The 20,115-nt window shown below is 39.7% G+C and overlaps 1 protein-coding gene across 17 annotated transcripts in view; it reads left to right on the top strand.

Moving 5' to 3' along the window:
• The window catches only part of PLCB4 (phospholipase C beta 4), a 389,234-nt gene that overhangs the window by 186,376 nt on the left and 182,743 nt on the right, over nt 1-20,115 (top strand). The window contains exon 1 of one of the 17 annotated variants that reach the window (XM_023626128.2): nt 751-800. The exons of the other annotated variants lie outside the window; for them this stretch is intronic. The gene's annotated coding sequence lies outside the window, so the exon portion shown is untranslated. Of the gene's footprint in view, nt 1-750; nt 801-20,115 lie in introns of those variants that run through there. 17 annotated transcript variants of the gene reach the window in all.

Genomic DNA, 20,115 nt, shown 5'->3' with positions numbered 1-20,115 from the left:
AAATAAGTGATTTAGGCTTATTTGGAAAAGATGAAAAAACAGTAATGTGGTGGAGGGGCAAGCATCCTGGGGTAGGGATAAAGGAATGGGGCTCTGTTCCTCACTTTGTTTCTCTAATCAGCTCTGTGGCTCCAGGTAAGACACCCAATCTCTCTGGTACCTGAGCTCTTCACCTCTCAAATGAGGACCTTGGGAAAGATTAGTGTCAGGTCTTCTGAAGCTCCAATACTTGATGATTCTCTGATGCTGGAGATTTTCTGTTGGCATCCATTCTTACATAACTTTGCAGCAGGACTGTGGATAGATGCGCTAAACAGTGGGTCAACAAGCATGGTCCCTGGGCTCTGCATCATCTGGGCACTTGTTAGAAATGCGCGTTCTTGAGCCCTGCCGTAGTCTTACTGAAGCTGCATCTTTGGAAGTGGGGCCACTGTTCTAAAAATAATATGTGGAAAAAAGGAAGTTAAGAAGTGTTCCTTTTACCTATGGTGAAGGAAATTGCCGCTACAAGTATAAACGTTTAACACTATTTTAAAACATGTTGGTATTGGCAAGCGATTCAAACTGAAGGGAAATCTGTAAAAACTTCTGAAATCTAGAGCCTTGCAGCAGGAAGTGTGGTCTCCTGACCATCAGCAACAACACCACCTGAGACCTTGTGCGAATTGCGGCAACTTTGGCCCCACCCCAGATCTGCTGAATCAGAATCTGCGTTTTTGCTTAACAAGCTCTCCTGGTAAATCATTTGCAGGTTGAAGTCTGAGAAGACCTGCTCTGGATAAAGATGTGAAGACCATAATGTGAGCTTTCCCTTAGTTTTGTCATATTAATTGCATACCTTTCAGTAATCCGTTCCACCCACACATCTGTTGTCAAATCCAGAAGAAAATTTTTTTCCCTTAAATTTGCTCTTACTTCAATTTAATAGTTGGTAGCTGTTGTTTTCATTGTATTTTATCTGAGGCTTTTAAGCCTTTCCCCCTCATTCTTCCTTAAAGAAAATTACTTAAGACTTTCACTTTTATCTTCCTTTTTTTCCTCTTTTGAAGCTGCCACCTTAGTCTGGGTCCGTATATTACTTGAGAATAGTTTTTTTAAGCTATTTTTCTGGTATCTGGCCCATTTCTCTAAAATGGAGGGTGGGCAGAATATTGTTGGATTGTTTTGTTTTGATTTGTTGTTATGTATGTATGTCTGTATTAGTCTCAGTAAAATGATAAATCAGAAGATAAACATTAAAATGTAAAAATTATAAATTAGAAGATTAACATTAAATTGCAGCATTTGCTTTTAAAAGGGAAAAATTCATTAAGGATCCATTAATTCCAGCAGTAGAACTTTCGACATTAATGATAAAGAACTAGCCCTGTGAGTGATCACCTTGGGGTAGACAGAGGCGACTTGAGATTTCACAATCAGAACAGGGTGAATTTAGTATAGAGTAGATGGAAATGGAGCACAGCACAGTGTGCATATTCTCATGTAGCACCTTTAAAACTAATCCTCAATCATTTTATCCTTTAAGCACTCTATCACAATTTCTAGGTTCTAAGACAGTTTCAGTCTTCTCAAAAAATATGTACATTCTGAAAAAGTTTTACTGACCCCAAAACATGAGATGAAAACTACAACATTAAAATGCCTAAATGTTTCATTGAATATCTCCCAAATAAGTCATTTCATCAACTATTTTATCAGCATTGACATTATATCAACTTGTAACTTAAGTCCTCCTCATGTACTTCTATATGAACTGTGTTTGCTGTGGGTGCCATTCAGTATGTTAGGGATTATGTGGGGTGGTGCATCTGAAAAATAAGAATTGCTAGAGCTACAAAGATCTTAAAACCCTGACCTTCCATGATTAATTTACTTCCTTTCTTCTCTTCTGTATCTACTTATTCTATTTAGAAGTGGAATTGGTCAAGTTTTGCTTTTTTATTTGTAAAAATAAGAATATGCCATAAAAAGGCAATCTTCAGTCATTTTTTGAGGCATTGCTTCTCTCTAGAAAAGTGGTTCTTGACATTTTGGGGGATTACAACTCATTTGAGAATCCCATCAAAGCTAAAGGAACTCTGCTGTAGACACATGAAAATATACACAAAAATATACATTTGGGACTAAAGCTTAATGTTTCAGTAAAGGCTCTTTTGATGACCTAAATAAAATAAAGCCAAGAAATATAATTAACTAATATGTTGACTGCAGGAGTTTTAAGCAAGAGATGGATAACTTTGGTTCACTTGAAAAGGTGCTTCAGGCACAGTTGGTCCTAGGGTCTCTATCAGTCTGATCACACTCTGTTTCTCTGTCTCTCTGGCATGCCTTCTACTATGTTTGGATAGTTCTATGGCTTCACATGTTCGTCCTTGATAGCTCTACGCCAATATCCCATAGTATCATACCCAGCAGAAGAAAGACAGACTCTACTTCCCAGGTGTCTCAAATTCAGTCTCAGAATTGAGCTTGTTAATCCCAATTGGTCAGATCCAGTATTCTGTCCATTCTTGAACCAAGAGCCCTCCCTCCCCAGCTGTGAGAGGTCATAGCCCAGGTCACAGCCTTCTCTTCTGGAGTCGGTATCACTGGACCCTCAGGACCTGAGACCAGCAGAGGGGAGGATTTCAAGATGAACGTCAGGACACTCTTATCAATAGAAGGGGGAAATGTGTTAAGGAGCAAAGACAGCTGAAATCCACTGCCGTGAGGAACCCTGCTTTAGAGGCAAAGAAACCATCTAATTGGCTCCGGCCAACCTTCTTTACCTCTGTAAAGCCCCAAATACATGCCCATCGTATTCATTCCCTTAATAAAAATGTACTGTGCACCTTCTGTGCGAGGCATTTGCGACCACGCATCCACGATCCTTATCCTCCTCGATGCCGTTCCTTTGAACCTTTCATCACGTACCTTGCCCAAAATGCTGTGCTTACTTTAGCATTTGAGCAAGGTGGGTGAGCATATTGAATTTGCTCAACTCTCTTCCCTAGAGGTGTCACGATGCAGGTAGTTCAGTCCCTAGACACCACAAAATTAGACTTATTCCTGATACTTCAGGCTATGTTTGCCAAGCCTCATGGGAAGTTTCTCTTTAAACAAGTCTGCAGCACTTACTTTAGGCTTAACTAATGTGGTTAGTTGTTCACAGAGGAGGAAAGATACATTTAAAATCTACAAGTAGTGAACAACAGAAAATCTGAGAAAAGCATTGCTAACAGTTGTCCGTAGGTAACAGGTTTTATGTTCTGTCTTCATTTGTCAGTGATGGGAATGACCTGGGCTGTAGCCTCGTACAGTTAGGGATGGGATGGCCAGAATACCTGGATCTGACCAACCGGGATTAGTAAGTTCAGTTCTGAGACTTTATTTGAGGTACCTGGATAGACTCTTGTGCTAGATTTCGTCCTATGGGATTTCAACCTGGAGCTGTCACCTAGAAGAGTAATTTGGTAAACAAACATGTGTCATCATTCCAGCACAGTAAGCAAGGACTGAGTGGTACTAAAAAATCTGGAAAACAGAGGTAGCTTTACTTTGGCCATAGATTGCTGAATTTAAATGGAATTTTTCTGGAACTTCCAAATAATCCTGTCTGAGGGACCATGACATGGGGCCATTTAATAAATAAACTGGTTTTTATATCAACAGAGATCAAGGTAGGAAAAAGAAACTACTCTGGGTGTTTCTTAGCAGAAAACATTTAATACAGAGGATTAGGTGCTTACAGAATAGCCTGAAAGGCTGGAGAATGAGGAATAGTATGGCCACCACTGGCCTTTTGAATTCAAGGACATGCCACTGTTGCTTTTGCTGCTGCAACTCCTTCTAGAACCTCTATCTTTCAAACCTTCCTTGCCAGGAGCAGTAGCAGCAGGAAGATGCCCATTGTCCTTCATATAGTTAAGTGCTTTTAATTCGTTCCAATTCTAATTGGAACCCAGCTGGACAAGAGTCTTGGAATTTTAGCGTTTAGCTTTCTGGCCTCCCCAACTGAGGAAGGGTGGAATAGAGGTGTCCAGAGACCATCCACAGTATGTACTGTAGGTTGAAAAAAATGGGTTGTCTTGTTCCTCAAAAAATTAAAAACAGAACTACCGTATGATTCAGCAATCCTACTTCTGGGTATATATCCAAGGAAAATTAAGTCAATATCTCAAAGAGGTATCTGCACTCCTATGTTCCTTGCAGCATTATTCACAATAGCCAAGACATGGAAACAACCTAATTGTGCATTGATGGATAAATGGACAAAGAAAACATGGTGTATGTACATGTATGTGTACACACACACACACACACACACACACACACACATATGGTGGAATATTATTCAGCCTTACAAAAAGAAGGAAATTCTGCCATTTGTAACATCATGAATGAACCTAGAGGACATTATGCTGAGTGAAATAAGCCAGACACAGAAAGACAAATACTGCATGATCCACTTATATGTGGAATCTAAAAAGTTGAGAATATTGGTTGCCAGGGGCTGGGGTGGGTAGGGGAAATGGGGAGATGTTGGTCAAAGGATACAAACTTTGAGTTACGTAGGATGAATAAGTTCTGGAGATCTAATGGACAGCATGGTGGTTGGGGTTAATGATACTGATTGTATACTTGAAATTTGCTTAGAGTAGCTCTTAAGTATTCTCACTACACAAAAACCAAATGGAAACTATGTGAGGCAGTAGATATGTTAATTAGCTTGGTTGTGGTATTCATTTCACAGTATATACATATATCAAAACATCATGTTGTACTCCTTAAATATGCATACAATTTATATTTGTCAATTCTACCTCAATAAAGCTGGGAAAAATGGGTTCTCCTGGAATTTTATTAATGAAGTCCCTTTTTGTTCAGGAGAGACCACCTGTCTACTACAGTTTAAAATAGTGTTAACATTAAGCCTCAGTAAAGAGTGGATTCTATGTTTTCTTTTTTTTCTTTTTGGTAAGGAAGATTTACCCTGAGCAAACATCCACTGCAAATCCTCCTCTCCCTCTTTTTTTTCCACTTGAGGAAGTTTAGTCCTGAGCTAACATCTGTGGCAGACTTCCTCTATTTTGTATATGGGATACCTCCACAACATGGCTGATGAGTGGAGTAGGTCCGCGCCTAAGACCCAAAACCACGAACCTGGGCCGCTGAAGTGGAGCATGCGAAACTTTAACCACTTGGCTGTGGGGCCAGCCCCCATTTTCTTTTTTAAAATTTGTGTTTAAATTTACAGGTAGCAAAATTTATCTTTTTGGTATAAGTTGTATGAGTTTTGACAGATGCATTGAGTTGTGTAACTACTAATTAGGATACAGAACAATTCCATCACTCCAAAACATTCTCTTCTGCTGCCTGTTTGTAGTCAAGCCCTTTCTCCATCCTTAACTCCTGGCCACCACTGATCTGTTCCCCATCATTAATAGCTTTGCCTTTTCCAGAGTGGCACATAGGTGGAATCATAAAGTGTATATTGAATCTGATATTAGCATGTGCATTTGAATTTCATCCATGTTGCTGCTTATATAGATAATCTACTTCTTTTTATTGCTAAGTAGTGTTCCATTGTATGTATATGCCATTCATGACTTTCATTTTGAGAGTATCACATACTTCCTTTTATTCAAAATCTCTGTATTTTTTTTAAATAGCATGGATATATTATGAACCCCACTTTGCCTCTTGAAGATGAAAAGGAAATGAAGAAAGTAAATGTCTTCCCTTTCCTCCATGACTTCAAACTAAGTGTTTTTCATTGACAAGTAAATTGTCTAGTCTAATTATGATTCCTGAGTAAGGGCAGGATAATTTGATCAATCTCAAGAAATAGAACTTTTTCCATTCTAATATTGAGACCAGGTACCTAGAACATAGCAAGTGCCTATTCCCATACTACCTCAGTAAGTTTTCCAAAAGATGAAATACTTTTAAAATGAATTATTTGTTGACTGGTGCCAGATTAGAACCTAAAGGCCAATGAAAGCTGCCTAAATTTTCATTGGAATAAATGGAATCATTGTTGGCTCTATTCACAGACAGCCTTTCTTTAGAGAAATTTCAGCCTATTTTGATGATTCATTGTAGAAATTGGTTTGTCAGTTACAGTAGGAGAAGGCACTACCAGCCAACAGCTAAGAAAAAGAGAGAAGGTTCTGTCATTTAGTTTCAGGTTCCTAGAGGTATATGGGGCAGAGTGTAACTAACCAGCTTTGGAGTCCTCCAGTTTGAGGGTTTATCCCCCATCTCTCTTCTGAAGGGTTCTGTGATCATTCATTATCTCAAGTTTCTTGGTTGTCCATCTTCTATCATATTTGAAAAGCAGAACCCTGACAGCACTGTACTTTTCTTAGGCTCAGCTGAGCAATCAGGGGTGAAGAAACCAAAAAGTTTGCTTATGCTTCCTGTACCCCAGACATCCTATGTGTTACACTCATTGTCTCGCAGCCTTATCAGATGGGTAGGATTATTATCAACGTTTAGTTAAGAGAGCTGAGGTTGAAAGAAGGTGAGTACCTTTCTAAGATTCATGTAGCTCCTCATGAAGAACTTGAACCCACGGCTGCCTGGTAACAAAGTCTATGCTTTTTTAACCATTAAGTTTTAGCTTTTCCTTTGCAGTTAAGCTGTATTGTATACGTCTACTTATGTGCATCTATAATTAAGCTGATACCTGTTTATCCAGATTACTTACCTCTGTAAATCATTTCTGAACAATGCGAGATATGAGTGAATAATACATCCTACATACAATGTTTGTGGATCAGGGAGATAACTAATTAGAAATATTGAGCTTCCTCAAGAAGAGTTGGCCAAATGCAAATAGAATGGAATTTTTTACAGCCTTGTGCCTAGCTTCAGGAGTCAGATTTAACGTCCAGGCTAACTATATTAGTTGGGGCTTTTAGAGTGTATGCTTATGGGATTTTAGTGGGACATGTTTTGACCTGATGTAAAAAACCTTCTTAATAACAGAACTTCAATGTGATGGGGTTCTGTTATATCATTTGAAAATAATTTGATGAAACTAAATTAGATCAGAGCCTTGTACCTAAAACATTACAGGTGCTTTAGTAGACATAAAAAAATGTTCTGCTAGTGAGGATACTGATTGGCAATCAGGGATTCAAGATAGAGCATTACTAAATGGGTTACACGCTGCCATGGTTATCACCATAAAGTGCTCCCGAAGAGCTGCATCGTCTCCAACATAAGAATACCAAGGCCTGCCCCTCCACATCAAGTGGAAGCTTGGATGACATTGTTTTAGCACTTTCTAAGAACAATCCATTGTAGCAAGTCATATACCTGCTAGGTTCTTCTGTGCAAAGCTAATAAGCGACAGGGGAGGCCATTAATCAGATTGTTTTGGAGTGTGTTCCACTCCCGAGGGTGAGTAGGTGTGACACATTTCACAGTGAGCATACCCTTAAAATAAAAAGATGGTCTTGGCTGATATCAGGCAAGGTCAGCTTGCTCTCTGGTCTAATGAAAAGGCCTTCACAGTCTGCTCGCGGGTAGCAGTTAACTTGACTGACTTTGTGAGCTGCTGGTTGCAGGAATTATTTTTCTCATTTCATTTTGCCTCTGTTGGTGCCTAGCACATGTCTGATAGACAGCAGGTAATTTTTGTATTTTTTTGTGTGTGTGCAAAAGGCTTTAACGTTACATGGGAGGAAATCTACCCGAGTAATTCAGAGGAAGCTGAAAGCTCTTCAGGAAGATGGAAATCTGTGATTGGTTTGGATCCTCAGTTAGTGTCTATTTATTAAAGAACATGGTGTTGAATATTTGACATAGGTCAGGTCCCTTGCAGGAGGAATAATGACATATCTGCTTTTTGCAAAGTGTACAGTCAAGGGTGAAAAACCTACACATGGAGCATAGAATGGTTCTACTACCATTTTTATTATTATTCCTCAGTAAGATTTATTGAGCAATAATTAGCTGTCAGACTAAGCCATTTCCATATTAACTCATTTTATCCTCAAAGCAGCCCTACTGAAGTGGGCGCCATGATTATCTCGATTTTACAAATGAGGAAACTGAGGCACAGATAGGTTGAGTAACTTGCTGAAGATCACACAACTATAAAAGTTGTGGCTGGGATTTGAATCCAGGCAGTCTGACTGTAGAGCCTATACTTATATGTACTGGAGTCTCCTGGTCAAATGGCAGAAGCAGGGGCTCTCAAATGAGTCCCCGTACCCCCACCGAAGGTTGTGGGTTAGAGAAGGCTTCTCAGAGTCAGTGATATCTGTTAAAATTAGCCAGTGAAGAAGGAGGAAGAGAAGGGTGTAAGAGTATTCTGTTCAGATGGTACCTCGTATACAAAATGGGTCATTGTAGATGCAGGGTGGGTGTGTTTGTGTTTTCAGGGTGGATGATAAAAGTACGATGTGAGAGTCAGAATATGTATGTCTTTGTTAAGCTGTATTACTAAATGGATTTTTATCTTGTGGGTGGTGGTGAGGCATTGGAGAGTTTTAATCAGGGAACATGATAAAGCTTGCGTTTTTAGAAAAGCTATTTGGGCTTCTGTGTAGAGAGTAGAGGGCAGACTGCGGGCAGGAAGATTAACGAGGAGGCTTTGCAGCAGCCCAGGAAAAAAGGGTGCTGGAGACTCAGCTCAGGGCGGGGGTGAGGAAGGGGCAGATTCGAGGAAGATCGGGTGTAGAATCAACAGGACTTCAGAAGGGAAGTGATTGGCTGGAGGGGAGAGAGATTTAGAATATTTTAAAGAAAAAAATGTGAATTTCATGGTTCCTGCTCCAGGCCAGCATTTTATTGTTCTCACAGCTCATTTCCCGATAGAAAGGGAAGGGCAAGTTAAATGGTAGAGGAATGGATGTACATAGTTTCTTCTGGATTTCTGGTCCATTTGACTTTCCTTTAGAATGCAATAGTTTTTTGAGTTCATGCTGCTTGTGGCAGATTCTTTCAGGAAACTTTTCATGCATGCAGCCTCTTAAGAATAGCAATGCTAATCCCTCCAATTTGCCACCAGAGAGAGAAGGAAATGGAAAAGCAAGTTGAAAGGAACCACATTAGTCTTCTTTAGCATAATGGGTGTCATACTCCTTAGGTGTTCAGACTGAACATAACTTTTACCCCCAAATAATCAGATTCTTACCCTGTTCTATTTTTATGCATGTAAACACATGTTCAAAATTGTGTTTATATATATACCTTCATGAGTATTGGGCACAGCAAAGTTATTTCCATCAATTTTGGGTAATGCATTTTTATAATGGAAAATTCTGTCTTTAAACGTACCATAGTGTTAAAGAGAAAAATTTCGCTATGTGTTTTTCTTCTCCGCTTTGTTTCTGGAATACCTGGGCAACAGAAGCTGTATTTCTTTTGAGGGTTTCTCTCCTGGCTGATAGATTTTATCCCATAGTTCAAGACAGCAAATAAATTTATCATATAAATGTCCCTCCTCATTTGAAGGTCATGCTTTTTTTTATGTAATCCAGATTTTCAAATGGTAAAATTCCTGCCTTACATAAAATTTTTAAAATCTGTGCTAATTATTTGGTCCTTTTCCTCTTTCCCCTTTTTAGCTTTGTAATATTCATTCATTCAAGTGATAAAAGATACAGCGATGCTTAAGATGCTTGAAAAAATTTTTCCAGTTGGGAAATCTTTGAATGAAATGGAGTTTTACCACACAGTGGGAAATGCTGGTGTTGGCAACTACACAAACAGTGACTTATGATATTCCTTATGAAACAGCATTTTTATCGGGCAGGGGGGTGCGGTTGGGAACAGGGGGCAGAGATCAAATAGCTATCTGTTTCTGGAGTGTTTACATTGTCCAGGTAAGGTGCCAGCTTCTCTACATGCATTATCTCATGGGACCTTCCCAAGGGATGAGCAAAGAGATGATAATTTCTTCCAGCTGAGGAAAGTGAGGCTGAGAAATTTATCTAGGCGTACTTGTCCAGTAGTGTACAACGAAAGGATGGGGATGAACTTGGACCTTGATGTTCTGATTTCAAAGTTTATGCTTTTAACCAATACGGTGTAATTTAGGGTGCATGTGGGGCTGTTTCAGGAAAGAGCACAGTAGGGAGGTAGGGAAGAGGAAGGAGGAAAGGAAAGGTATTGCACAGGTAGGCTAGCTACTATAACAAAGAGGACCACAAATGCATAATGGCTCAAATATGGTGCAAGTTTATTTTTTGCTTATCTAACAATACTGGGTGGGTGAAGTGGTTGGTGGGGCTGCCACGTGTTCTCAGTTTTTCAGAGATCAACGCTGATTGAGAGCTCTGTCATCTTTAACATGTAGCTTCCGGGTTCCCCATGGGCATGATGTCCTCCTAGGAGTGGCAAATTGTATAGAGGAATGAATGTGTGTGGGAGGATTTTATGGGCCATGCCTAGATCTGACACACAACACTGCCATCTCATTTCATAGGCCAGGAGTGTCACATAGCTGTACCTAATTGCGAGGGAGGCAGGTACATGTGGCCAGGTATGGGCCCTGAAAGAGGAGGAATGCATGAATTTCACTGATTTGTCAGGAACCAATAGATCATGAGTCCCTATTAGAATCAAGTCTCCATGTAAATATTTATATTTTTTATTCTCCTGTGCTTTGGTGAGAGAGGGATCGTTTGTCTCATTTTATAAGGCAAAGAATTGAGATCCAGGGAGTTGCCCAAGGTCATGTGGCTGTTAAATGGCAGAGCTGAAACTACAGGCCCTGTTTCCTTCCTAGGCCCTGCTCTTTCTTCCCGCCTCTAGCTCACTGCCACAGTCCAGTCCTGTGATAAGAAGCAATCCCAGAAAGTAAGACGGAAATCCCAGGAATTCTCTGCTACTCAAACTATGGTCCATGGACCAGCAGCATCGAGTTCACCAGGGAGCTTGTTAGAAATGTGCAATTTCAGTCCCCACCCTAGACCTGCTAATGGACCGGTCATTTTAACAGCCTCCCCAGGTGATCTGGATGCAAGGTAAAGCCTGAGAAGCCCTCAGCTGGGCTCCTGTGAGCTAACTTCTCAACCTGCTCCTGTGGTGTGACCATCATCTTTCTGCCATGCGTGAGAAGAAGTGGATTCACTCTGTGTGAGCCACAGGATGTAGGCAGTTGAGTAAAATTTCAGCCATTATGCAGAGTAAACATATTTAACCTAGAAAGGACTACCTAGCAACATAATATTGAATGGCCACTCAGCCCAGTTTTTGAAAAGCATGAGCTGTTTCCATAGATAAGCCAAACACGCCTAAGCAAAACAGAAGAAAAGAGAACTTTACTGTTTTGGTTTGTGGATGACAATTAGATTTTCTAAAAAGAGCAGCTTTGTTTCTTTTCCTGAGAACATAAGAGGACTGCCTCCCTAGCCTCAGCCGTGCTGTTTCCTTGCTGCAGTTTATAGTTAGGGCAAAATCAGATTAAAGATGCACACTATCAAGCCATCTGACCTCTGATTCCGAATTTCCCACAGTGGTCCAATTACTAGTGTGTCAACTGTTAACCTTGCACTGTAGTTACAAAGGGGCAACTGCTGGTTAGATGCTTAGTTGATGAGTGTCAGGGAGGGTCTTTCTCGTGGTGAGACCAGATCCCTCGTGAGCCAGGATAATCATTTCCTTCAGAGCACTGTTCACTGCAGAGGAGGAGGCAAGGGCAATAATTACCTTAGGGCCCCAGATACCATGACCGATGACCGTGGACAGCCTTCCTGTCCAGGAGGAATGGAGCCTAAAGTCCACAGCTCAAGGGACGCATACACAAGGCACTGCTGTTTGGAAACAATAAAATAAAACTGTTTTCCAAAGTTTTGCTCTCTTGATAGTCTTACTCCCTGTATGTGATTTTCCTTAAACAAATTGGGAACAGTATAGCCGTTCTAGTACGTGACCGCACGCAGCCACCACAACATGCCTGTTGCCTGAGACGGCAACTTTATGCTATTTTTATTCAATTAAATCTTACAAGCCACTCACAGCAAATGTTTCCATCTTGCTTTCTTAGAGATTTGGACACTAAGAACTTGCTTAAGGTCAGAGCAAGAAGAATTCCAGTTGTTTCAAGTCTCCCAGTTACAGCTCTATTTATCAACTCGTGGTGGGTGGAAGGGGTGGCTTGGAAACGTAAGACTTTAAAACATGTCAGTGACTTTCTCCTATAACCTTCAATGCTTGTAAACCAAGGGAGGTGTTTGCCATTCTCATATTAGTGTATTTCATTATAGTCAAATTGAAAAAGAGTTGGTATTGATGTTCCATTGGCAAGATTTCCGGGCAGGATTTGATGATAAGAACGTTTTGCATGAGGGTATACATTGCTTATGCAGGATATCCAGAAACTGAATTATTCCATCCAAGTTTTCAAGTAGTTGTACTCAAGAGAAGCACAGAAAATATCTTTATTTATGAAGTTCCAAAATTGTATTTTAGGACAAGTTAGGGCAAAGATGTTTGTTTATTAATTCATCCATGGTTATTCCAACAGGTTCTCTCATAACAATTATAGCTGCCTTTCATGACATGCTTTACTCATTGCTGGGGACTGTGCTCAGCCCCCTGCATGCACTTATGTAATATCACCCTAACGAGGACTTATCAAGTAGATATCATTACCTTTAGCATACAGCTTGAGGGAGCTGCATAGGATCTCACAGCTAACAAATATGAGAGTTGGGGTTCCACTGTCATCTGATGTAGTAGTCATCACTGTGGGTATCCAATGACAGCTCACGTGCAAAATGAACATCATCCATTTGGACCGCGACTACGGTGGGTTGTCTCACTCATGCAATGCCTGTTCATTCACTCATTCATTTCTTTTCATTTGTTTAACAAATGTGTGTTGAGAACTTACCGTGCACCAGGAGGACACAAAAATGAGAAAGATTCACAGGTCCTGCCCTCATGTAGTTCCCCATCTAGTATTTCATTAAAAGTTTTATTATATTTTCTTTCTTGGTGTTTGCATAAGTAACATGGATGTTGTATGCTGGATGGGCCTCAATTGCTCAAGATGGCTAATAACTGTATCAAACTGTGGGTGCCAAAATTTGGGTATGGCATTTGGCTAGTGAATGGGAAAATCTCTAAGGACAGATTCCGAAGTAAGCCTAAAATTAAATAATTCGTTTACTAATTTATTCCTTTACCTGTATGATTCATCTGTATTCCTTTATCTGGAAGTATTGCTTGCTTCCTGTGACTAAGGTATTGTGTGGGGTATACAAAGATGAATTCAGTTTCCCATGCATCTAAAATTTCTTTCAGGCATTTCTTTAAGCTCAGGACATGAGCTTGAAATAATTATAGTGCTAGATGGAAAGGTTCATTGCCTGGGAGGGGTACATACATAGTGCTGTGGGATTCCAGGGAAGAAAGAATTAAAGAAAACTTTGAGGGGGAAATGATATTTGAGCCAGACTTCAAAGGATAGACAGGATTGTAAGATGGGGAGATAGGTGGGTAGGGGGCTTCATTTTAGACAGAGAGAAATAGGGAAGAAAGACAGAAAGAGTGACTAGCAAGAAATTCGACTGAAGTTTGAGATATAAGAGATACTCCAGAGGTGTCAACAGTTGACTTACTAAGCAGCTTGCAAGAGCTCATTATCACGTTGTTAGTCTCCTATGGAGATTGGAGTATTTGTAAAAATCCAAATAAGATATGATTTAAAAAATTTAGAAAGTACATAAATTTATAAAAAGAAAAAACTTGGCCAGAAACCTTCACCCAAATGAAACCATTGGCTAGCATTTGAATGTTTTCCTTCAAGTCTTCTGCATTTTGTTTCTGTGCATCTTTTTGAATAGTTGAAATCATGTCTTACATTCTACCTTTTCATTTCAAATAATACCAGCATTTTACCCATGTTATGAAAAGCTCTTTGAAACCGCCACATTTAATAGCCTTGTACAGTTCCATCCTGTGGCTTTGTCACAGTTGTCTTTACTCCACTCTATTGTTGGAGGCTTAGAGTGTGCCATGTTTTCCACTACAAACAACACTGGCTGTTGGCCAGCCAGCCCCTTTTGTATTTTGAAGATGGTAAAGCCAAGACACTCACAGTAAGCTGACATGGGGACTGACTTGTTTGGTTGCTAGGAGCCAAGAGACTTGTGTACACAAAAATCAGCCCTCTGACTAGAAGAGGGGGCTGTGGAGTTTCTGGGACCAAAGATTAATTAGCTATTTAGGTCACGTCCCCTGAGAAATTCGATCTGAGTGGCCACTGACCTTCTGGCCCCCAGGAAGGAGATTCATAGACTTGCAGACTCAAAGCTGTTTGCTAACTCCTCCCATTTCCTGGGGGAGTTTGGATTGTTAGTAAGGGACCAAAACATTGGCTCTTTACGTTGGATTTCCAAGTTGGGAAGAGGAGGCAGGAAGACCTATCAAAGGGCAAGGAAGTTCTGCTCGCCTCTTTGACCTGAAAGATGGAATGGGTAGGGAAGGTGGGGAGGGCAGGGAGGAAGGTGGGAGTCTCTGTCCTAATGTCAGTGGGTTTCTCATCCCCTGTTGCTTGGAGTTAGCAATCAGAAAAGCATTCTCTTTAGGAAGAAAAACGACAAGAAAGCTCATGCCTGCTTTGCTTCAATGTGTAATGTTGCCAGATACCCATGTTTGCCACCTACTCATTGTGTACCCTGAGCCTGGCTTGCTTTTCATTGGCTCTTCTTATCTTTGGCCCCATCTTTCCTTTAGGAACGTTCACTCTAAGAGGAGAAAATTGAATCAGAGAGAGAGACACACGTCCTCACTGAGCATGCTGCAGCAAATTCAGCTATTAAATCCATCGTAAATCGCAGCAGACTGTGGTGTATCAGAAATGCGGTTCCGTGTGCTGAATGTGTGTTCATAATCACAGCGCCTGGAGGCCTAGTCACATTATGGTTCAGCAAAGGCAGGAGACAGGAAGGAGACTGTTAGCTTAGGGCAAAGAAACATCTGCTCCATAAGACCGAAAAAAAAAAAAATAGTGGTACACCACATTTTACATAATAGATGCTGTTTTGAAAGTTTCTCTGGAGTTAATTTCCCATATTAAATCATGCCTCAAACTTCCTTAGGAACTTCACTTTTTAAAAGAATCATTAATTTTTTGAGAGAAAGTAGGATTTTTTAAAACTTAAGTATGCTAACTCTGAGATGAAGCTGTCTTCTTTCAAATATTGGCTCCTTCGTTTAATAGCTTTATGACTTTGGACAAATGATTTAATTGCTTGAGGCCTTAGTTCCCTATCTGCAAAACAGACACAATAATAGCACGTGCCACACAGAATATTTCTACAGATTAGATATGAGAAAACACTTTAGAATACAGTATTGGAAATAAACACTTAAAAATGTGACTGTTAATAATCCATCAATTATTATGCATGTAAAATAAAATTTTGGAACAGTGTTTTCTTTGCTATGAGCCAGGTCTGTAGGCTAGGCACATTAACACATTCAAAATAATCCATGTTATACTAGGTTAAAATGATGGATTGAAAACACTTCAGACTAGGAGAGTTTCAAACCAATTCAACTGAACTGTGAAGCTAAATAGATATATGAACACGACTGAATTCTAAAATGTTTTACTCTATTTATCACATAATATTTTATTCCCCAAATTTGCTCAAAAAGTTGTAGATTCTTATATTTCAAACAATATTTATTTTGAAATACGGAGCTGAATGATTTTGCAAAATTAAATTGAGAATGAGTTAAATTTTAGTTTCCTAGGAAAGCTGTCTATGGTTAGATGGCTGATGTTTCTTCTTATTTAGTTTAATTGAAAAAAAGGTGGGTATTGATGCATTAAACACACTCTAAAATTTCAGTGAATATTACATGACTACTTTATTTATCTAGATGTAAATTTACAAACAGGATCAGCCACCTGAGTTAAATAGAAAGCAAAACATCCAGAAGTGAAAAATACAGCTAAATGTTGTAAAATGGCTATTACAGTCCTGCTATAAAATGCTATTATAAAATCCAGATGTCTTCACTCAGAGCCTTTGTGATTCTCATTTATCGCAATTTTTGTCTTACTTATTCCTCTGAACAGCATAGGAGCCACAAGTAAGAACAATTTGAGAGCAAGCAAGGCCTGACATCAAAAGGGATATGGAATAAAGTGTAGACACACAACTTTGTCACATGGCATAATCATTAAGTCATTCTCTTCCTCATTCTATTTTTTGCTCCTTCATCAAAGATTCTCTAATCATCTATTAAAATATCAGTGTCTCTGCTAGGTGTAGGGTTTGGAGAAGGAGGTGGCAGAGATTCAAGGACAGTAAGAAACAGACCTTTCTTTGTCAAGTTGCTTGTAGTCAAGTGGACAGATTTGTGTTCGTAATAGTTGGTGTCATCCAGAAAAGTCATGTTACAATTTTGAGGCCTTCCTTTGAATAGTCACAGAGAGCTGCCTTTAATTTTATTATACTCCCATAGTCACACCCTGGATTGCTTTGCTAGTTTCTAATTGCTCGTTTATTTTTTTCCTGGATACCTTTTACTCTTCCCTGAATCTCCTTAATCAGCTTAAATATCATTGTTTACATAACATAATCAGAATGCCTACTTTCTCACTAGAGCCATAGAGGGAACTTTTACCCCATTCACCCTTATTTTAGCAGGTGTATCAGTTAGTTTTTGCTGTGTAACAAAGCAGCCCAGATTTTTGTGGATTTGAAAAACAATCATGTTTTATTTCTCACAATTCTGTGTGCTGGTCGGGCAGTTTCACTAGTCTGGGCTGGCTTGGCTAGGACTGGATGAACTAGGATGGCTTTACTCACATATTTGGGGCCTCAGCCAGGATGGCTGGGTTGATGAAACTTCTCTCCACGTGACCTCTCTTTCTCCAGCAGGCTTTCTCAGCCTTTTTAACATGGTAGTCTCAGAGTTCCAAAGAGAAACAAGAAAGAAAGCCTCAATGTGCAAGTGCTTTTCAGGCATCTGATTTGCATCAAAGCGAATCATGTGCCCAAACCCAGATCCAAGGTCCACGTGGAGAAATAACCTCTACATTTCAATGGAGAAGCTGCAGAGTCACGTTGCCAATGGGCATATTTCAGGGAGGGGAAGATTTTGTGGCCATTTTTGCAAATGGTCTGTGTTGCCTGGAGAAGGCGCGGTATATGTTTTAACCCCAAAGAGCCACAGCTCTGCTTCAGTCAGAGCCCATTGGCTGGAACTAGTGACAGGGCCTGCCACTGAGGATGGATGCAGAGGAGGATGCAAAGTGAAGGTGGCTGTGCAATTAGGTGTTACATTTGTCTCAAACGACAGAGTTATACCTCACTTAAGATCCACTGGGGCCTTTGAGAGTTAGTCATATTCAAAGACACCATGACTTTCCATTTTCAGCCTTCCAGTGGCTGGTCTTCTAAGAGAGAGGGATTTGAGGGAGGATGGAGGGTTGGATAAAGTGGTTGACATTTTCTGAAGCAAAATGATGACTTTCCTGCTGCCTGCTGATCAAATACAGTCTTCCAACCTCTCAAACATTTCCTAATCCTGGGGTCCCCTTTGCACATTTCACTTCATAAGAATCCTTATCCTTTAAGGCCCAGCTCAAAAGTTCTCTCCAGGAAGGCTGCCTGCTCTTGTCTCCCTGGGTTCGGGTCATCTCTCTCCTGATTCCTATAAAATATTATTCTACTTGTGTTGAATTATTGACCTACATCTTCTCTGCTGGATTTGAGTTCCTTGGTGTGGGGCCTGTGTCTCATTCACTACTGAGTTCTATATAGTGTCTAGTCTAGCAGGGACACAGTGAAATAATTGATAAATACTCCCTTAAGGAAGAAGGAGGGGGCTATTTTTAACCCTAGCGCCCTAGCTTATTCCCTGTGTATTGTCATGTTAGTGTACTATTTAATTGTTTTCTCTCCCTGAGACACCAACACATCAGATCACTCTCTGTCATGTATGGATTCCTCTGTTAATTCCTGCATTTCAGAGAAGTCAGAAGAGGGAGGCATTCATTCATTCTACACAGTATATATTAAGCACTAACTTTGTGTCACACTTGTTTTTTGTGACAGAGACAGAGAAAACAAAATACATGAAATTGCTATTGTGGAGGGACATAGAAAACAAACATAAAAAAATATATAAAATATTAGATATCAGGTATTGATGTGTTTTAAGTAAAAAAATAGAGCAAGTGAGGAGAGAGATCCTTGTGATGTTGTGGTATGCTATTTGGTAATGAGTGGCCAGGAGGGGCTTCTCAGATATGGTTACATGTGAACAATGATCTGCAGGTAGAGAGCCATGCAGATATTTAGGGAACAGCAGTCCAAAGTGAAGGAACAGTATATGCAAAGCCATAATTCTGAGGCAGAATTGTGAATGTTCTCTGTGAGGAACGGAAAGAAAGTCCATGTGGTTGGAGTCTAGTGAGAATGGGAGGGAGTAGGAGATGGGAGGAGAGAGGTGTGGGTCTAGACAATGTAAGGTCTTATAGTGCATTGCATTGACGGGCTTATATTCTGAGGGAGATGGGGAGTCATGTAAGGGAAGGATAAAGAGTAAAAAGCATGGAGAATTACATGAGTTTGGAGAGAGAGGTGGGAGAGGGGGAAATGTATAGCTGTGTCCTATTATCTTTTTTCTCCCTCTCCTCCAACATTAAACAGGTTTCTCACATTGTTCCCTGCTGTGAAAAGTCTACTTCCAAGATTGACTCTCTGCCAGCAAATCACCAATATCTATGAAAATATATACAATGATATTTGGACATGTGTAGAAATACCTTCTTCCATCAGAAATAGATAAATCAATCAAAGACAAACAGATTATATTGCTTTTGCTGGTAGTTTCCTAGATATAATCCTTTTAAAATGAGTCCCATATTATGTATTGCTTTTATTGTAATTGAGCTTCTCAAAAAGATTAGTTTTTAGGCCACGTCTAGATAGCTCTGCCTAAGTAGGTTTGGTAAAACCCAACTAGCTATATATTATAAATAAAAGTAAATAAGCAGTGATTTAACTTAAAATGGCCTTCATGTCATATGGCTGTACATGGGACAATGCAGAGGTGTGAGCATTGAGTTTCTTCATGAAAAAAAACAACCTCCATGAAGATAGTTTCTTTTTCACAAACTCATTTTCTATAAAGAAAACCAGCAAGAACAAAGAACTTTCTGTATGAGTATGGTAGGAATAATTTTTAAAAAATTTATTATAAAAGTAACATCTTGTAATAAATGTAGACAATGTGGAAATTTTTAGAGTTTTTAGAAATGTAGTTATAGTCAATTCATAATGGTATTATTTTAACCAAGCCAAACCAGCCTTGGTATAAACACAGTCATTTTTTCCAGGATAATTAGGTTATAGCTGAGTTACTGATTCCGTGTGACTAATATTGGACTGTTGGGTGCATTGTTCAGTCAAAGGAAAAATTGAATTATTTATTTTTACTTGCCTCAGTAAATAAAGCCTGATCCTTGCCCTCTTTTGCATAATGTAGTCCTCCAGGTACTAGAATTCTTTGGAAATCTAGAGGTTAGCAGAGGTTAGAATGCTCTGCAGCTGCTAATAAGGTCAATGTCAATGTCTCTTGTGAAATAGAACAATTCCTTCAATGTGTAGGGAGCTGCATTATTCCAAGAACATTCTACGTATGTCATATCTTCTACCTTTGGAGCCTCCTTCAAAGTGAGATTATAGGCATCTCCATTTTCAGATGGGGAAGTCTCTTGAAATATAATATGTGGCATTCTCTTTTGGTTTTACAGTAATTGGTTGAAGCAGGTCTTGAAATTAGTCTGTCCCGCTCTGAGAAAACTTTTGTGCACTAGACTGAGTCCATGTGTCTTATATAATTGCAAGGTATCCTGTGTGGGTGTATATGTTGATGGATATTTGAAATTAGCCTGGAGTTTAGTGTTTGGGTTTTTTTCCCCCATTACTATTTATTTCTGAGATGTAGATGCCTATAGTTAGGCTTATCAGTAATCAAGTAGTCTAAAAATATGATTAACCTACAAACACCTTTGGGCTATACCTTCACCTGTAAACCTTCACACTTTGTAAAAATTTTGCTAAAGAAATGAGTCCCTATTTAGCATGTGAGGAGATTGTGGTGGCTGCCGTGGAAGAGACTGATTCAAGTTGAGAAGTTAGC

Source organism: Equus caballus, chromosome 22, assembly GCF_041296265.1.
Source record: "Equus caballus isolate H_3958 breed thoroughbred chromosome 22, TB-T2T, whole genome shotgun sequence".
In the NCBI taxonomy this organism is placed as follows: domain Eukaryota; kingdom Metazoa; phylum Chordata; class Mammalia; order Perissodactyla; family Equidae; genus Equus; species Equus caballus.
Note: the sequence above shows the minus strand (reverse complement) of the source record. Positions and strands in the feature narration are given on the sequence as shown.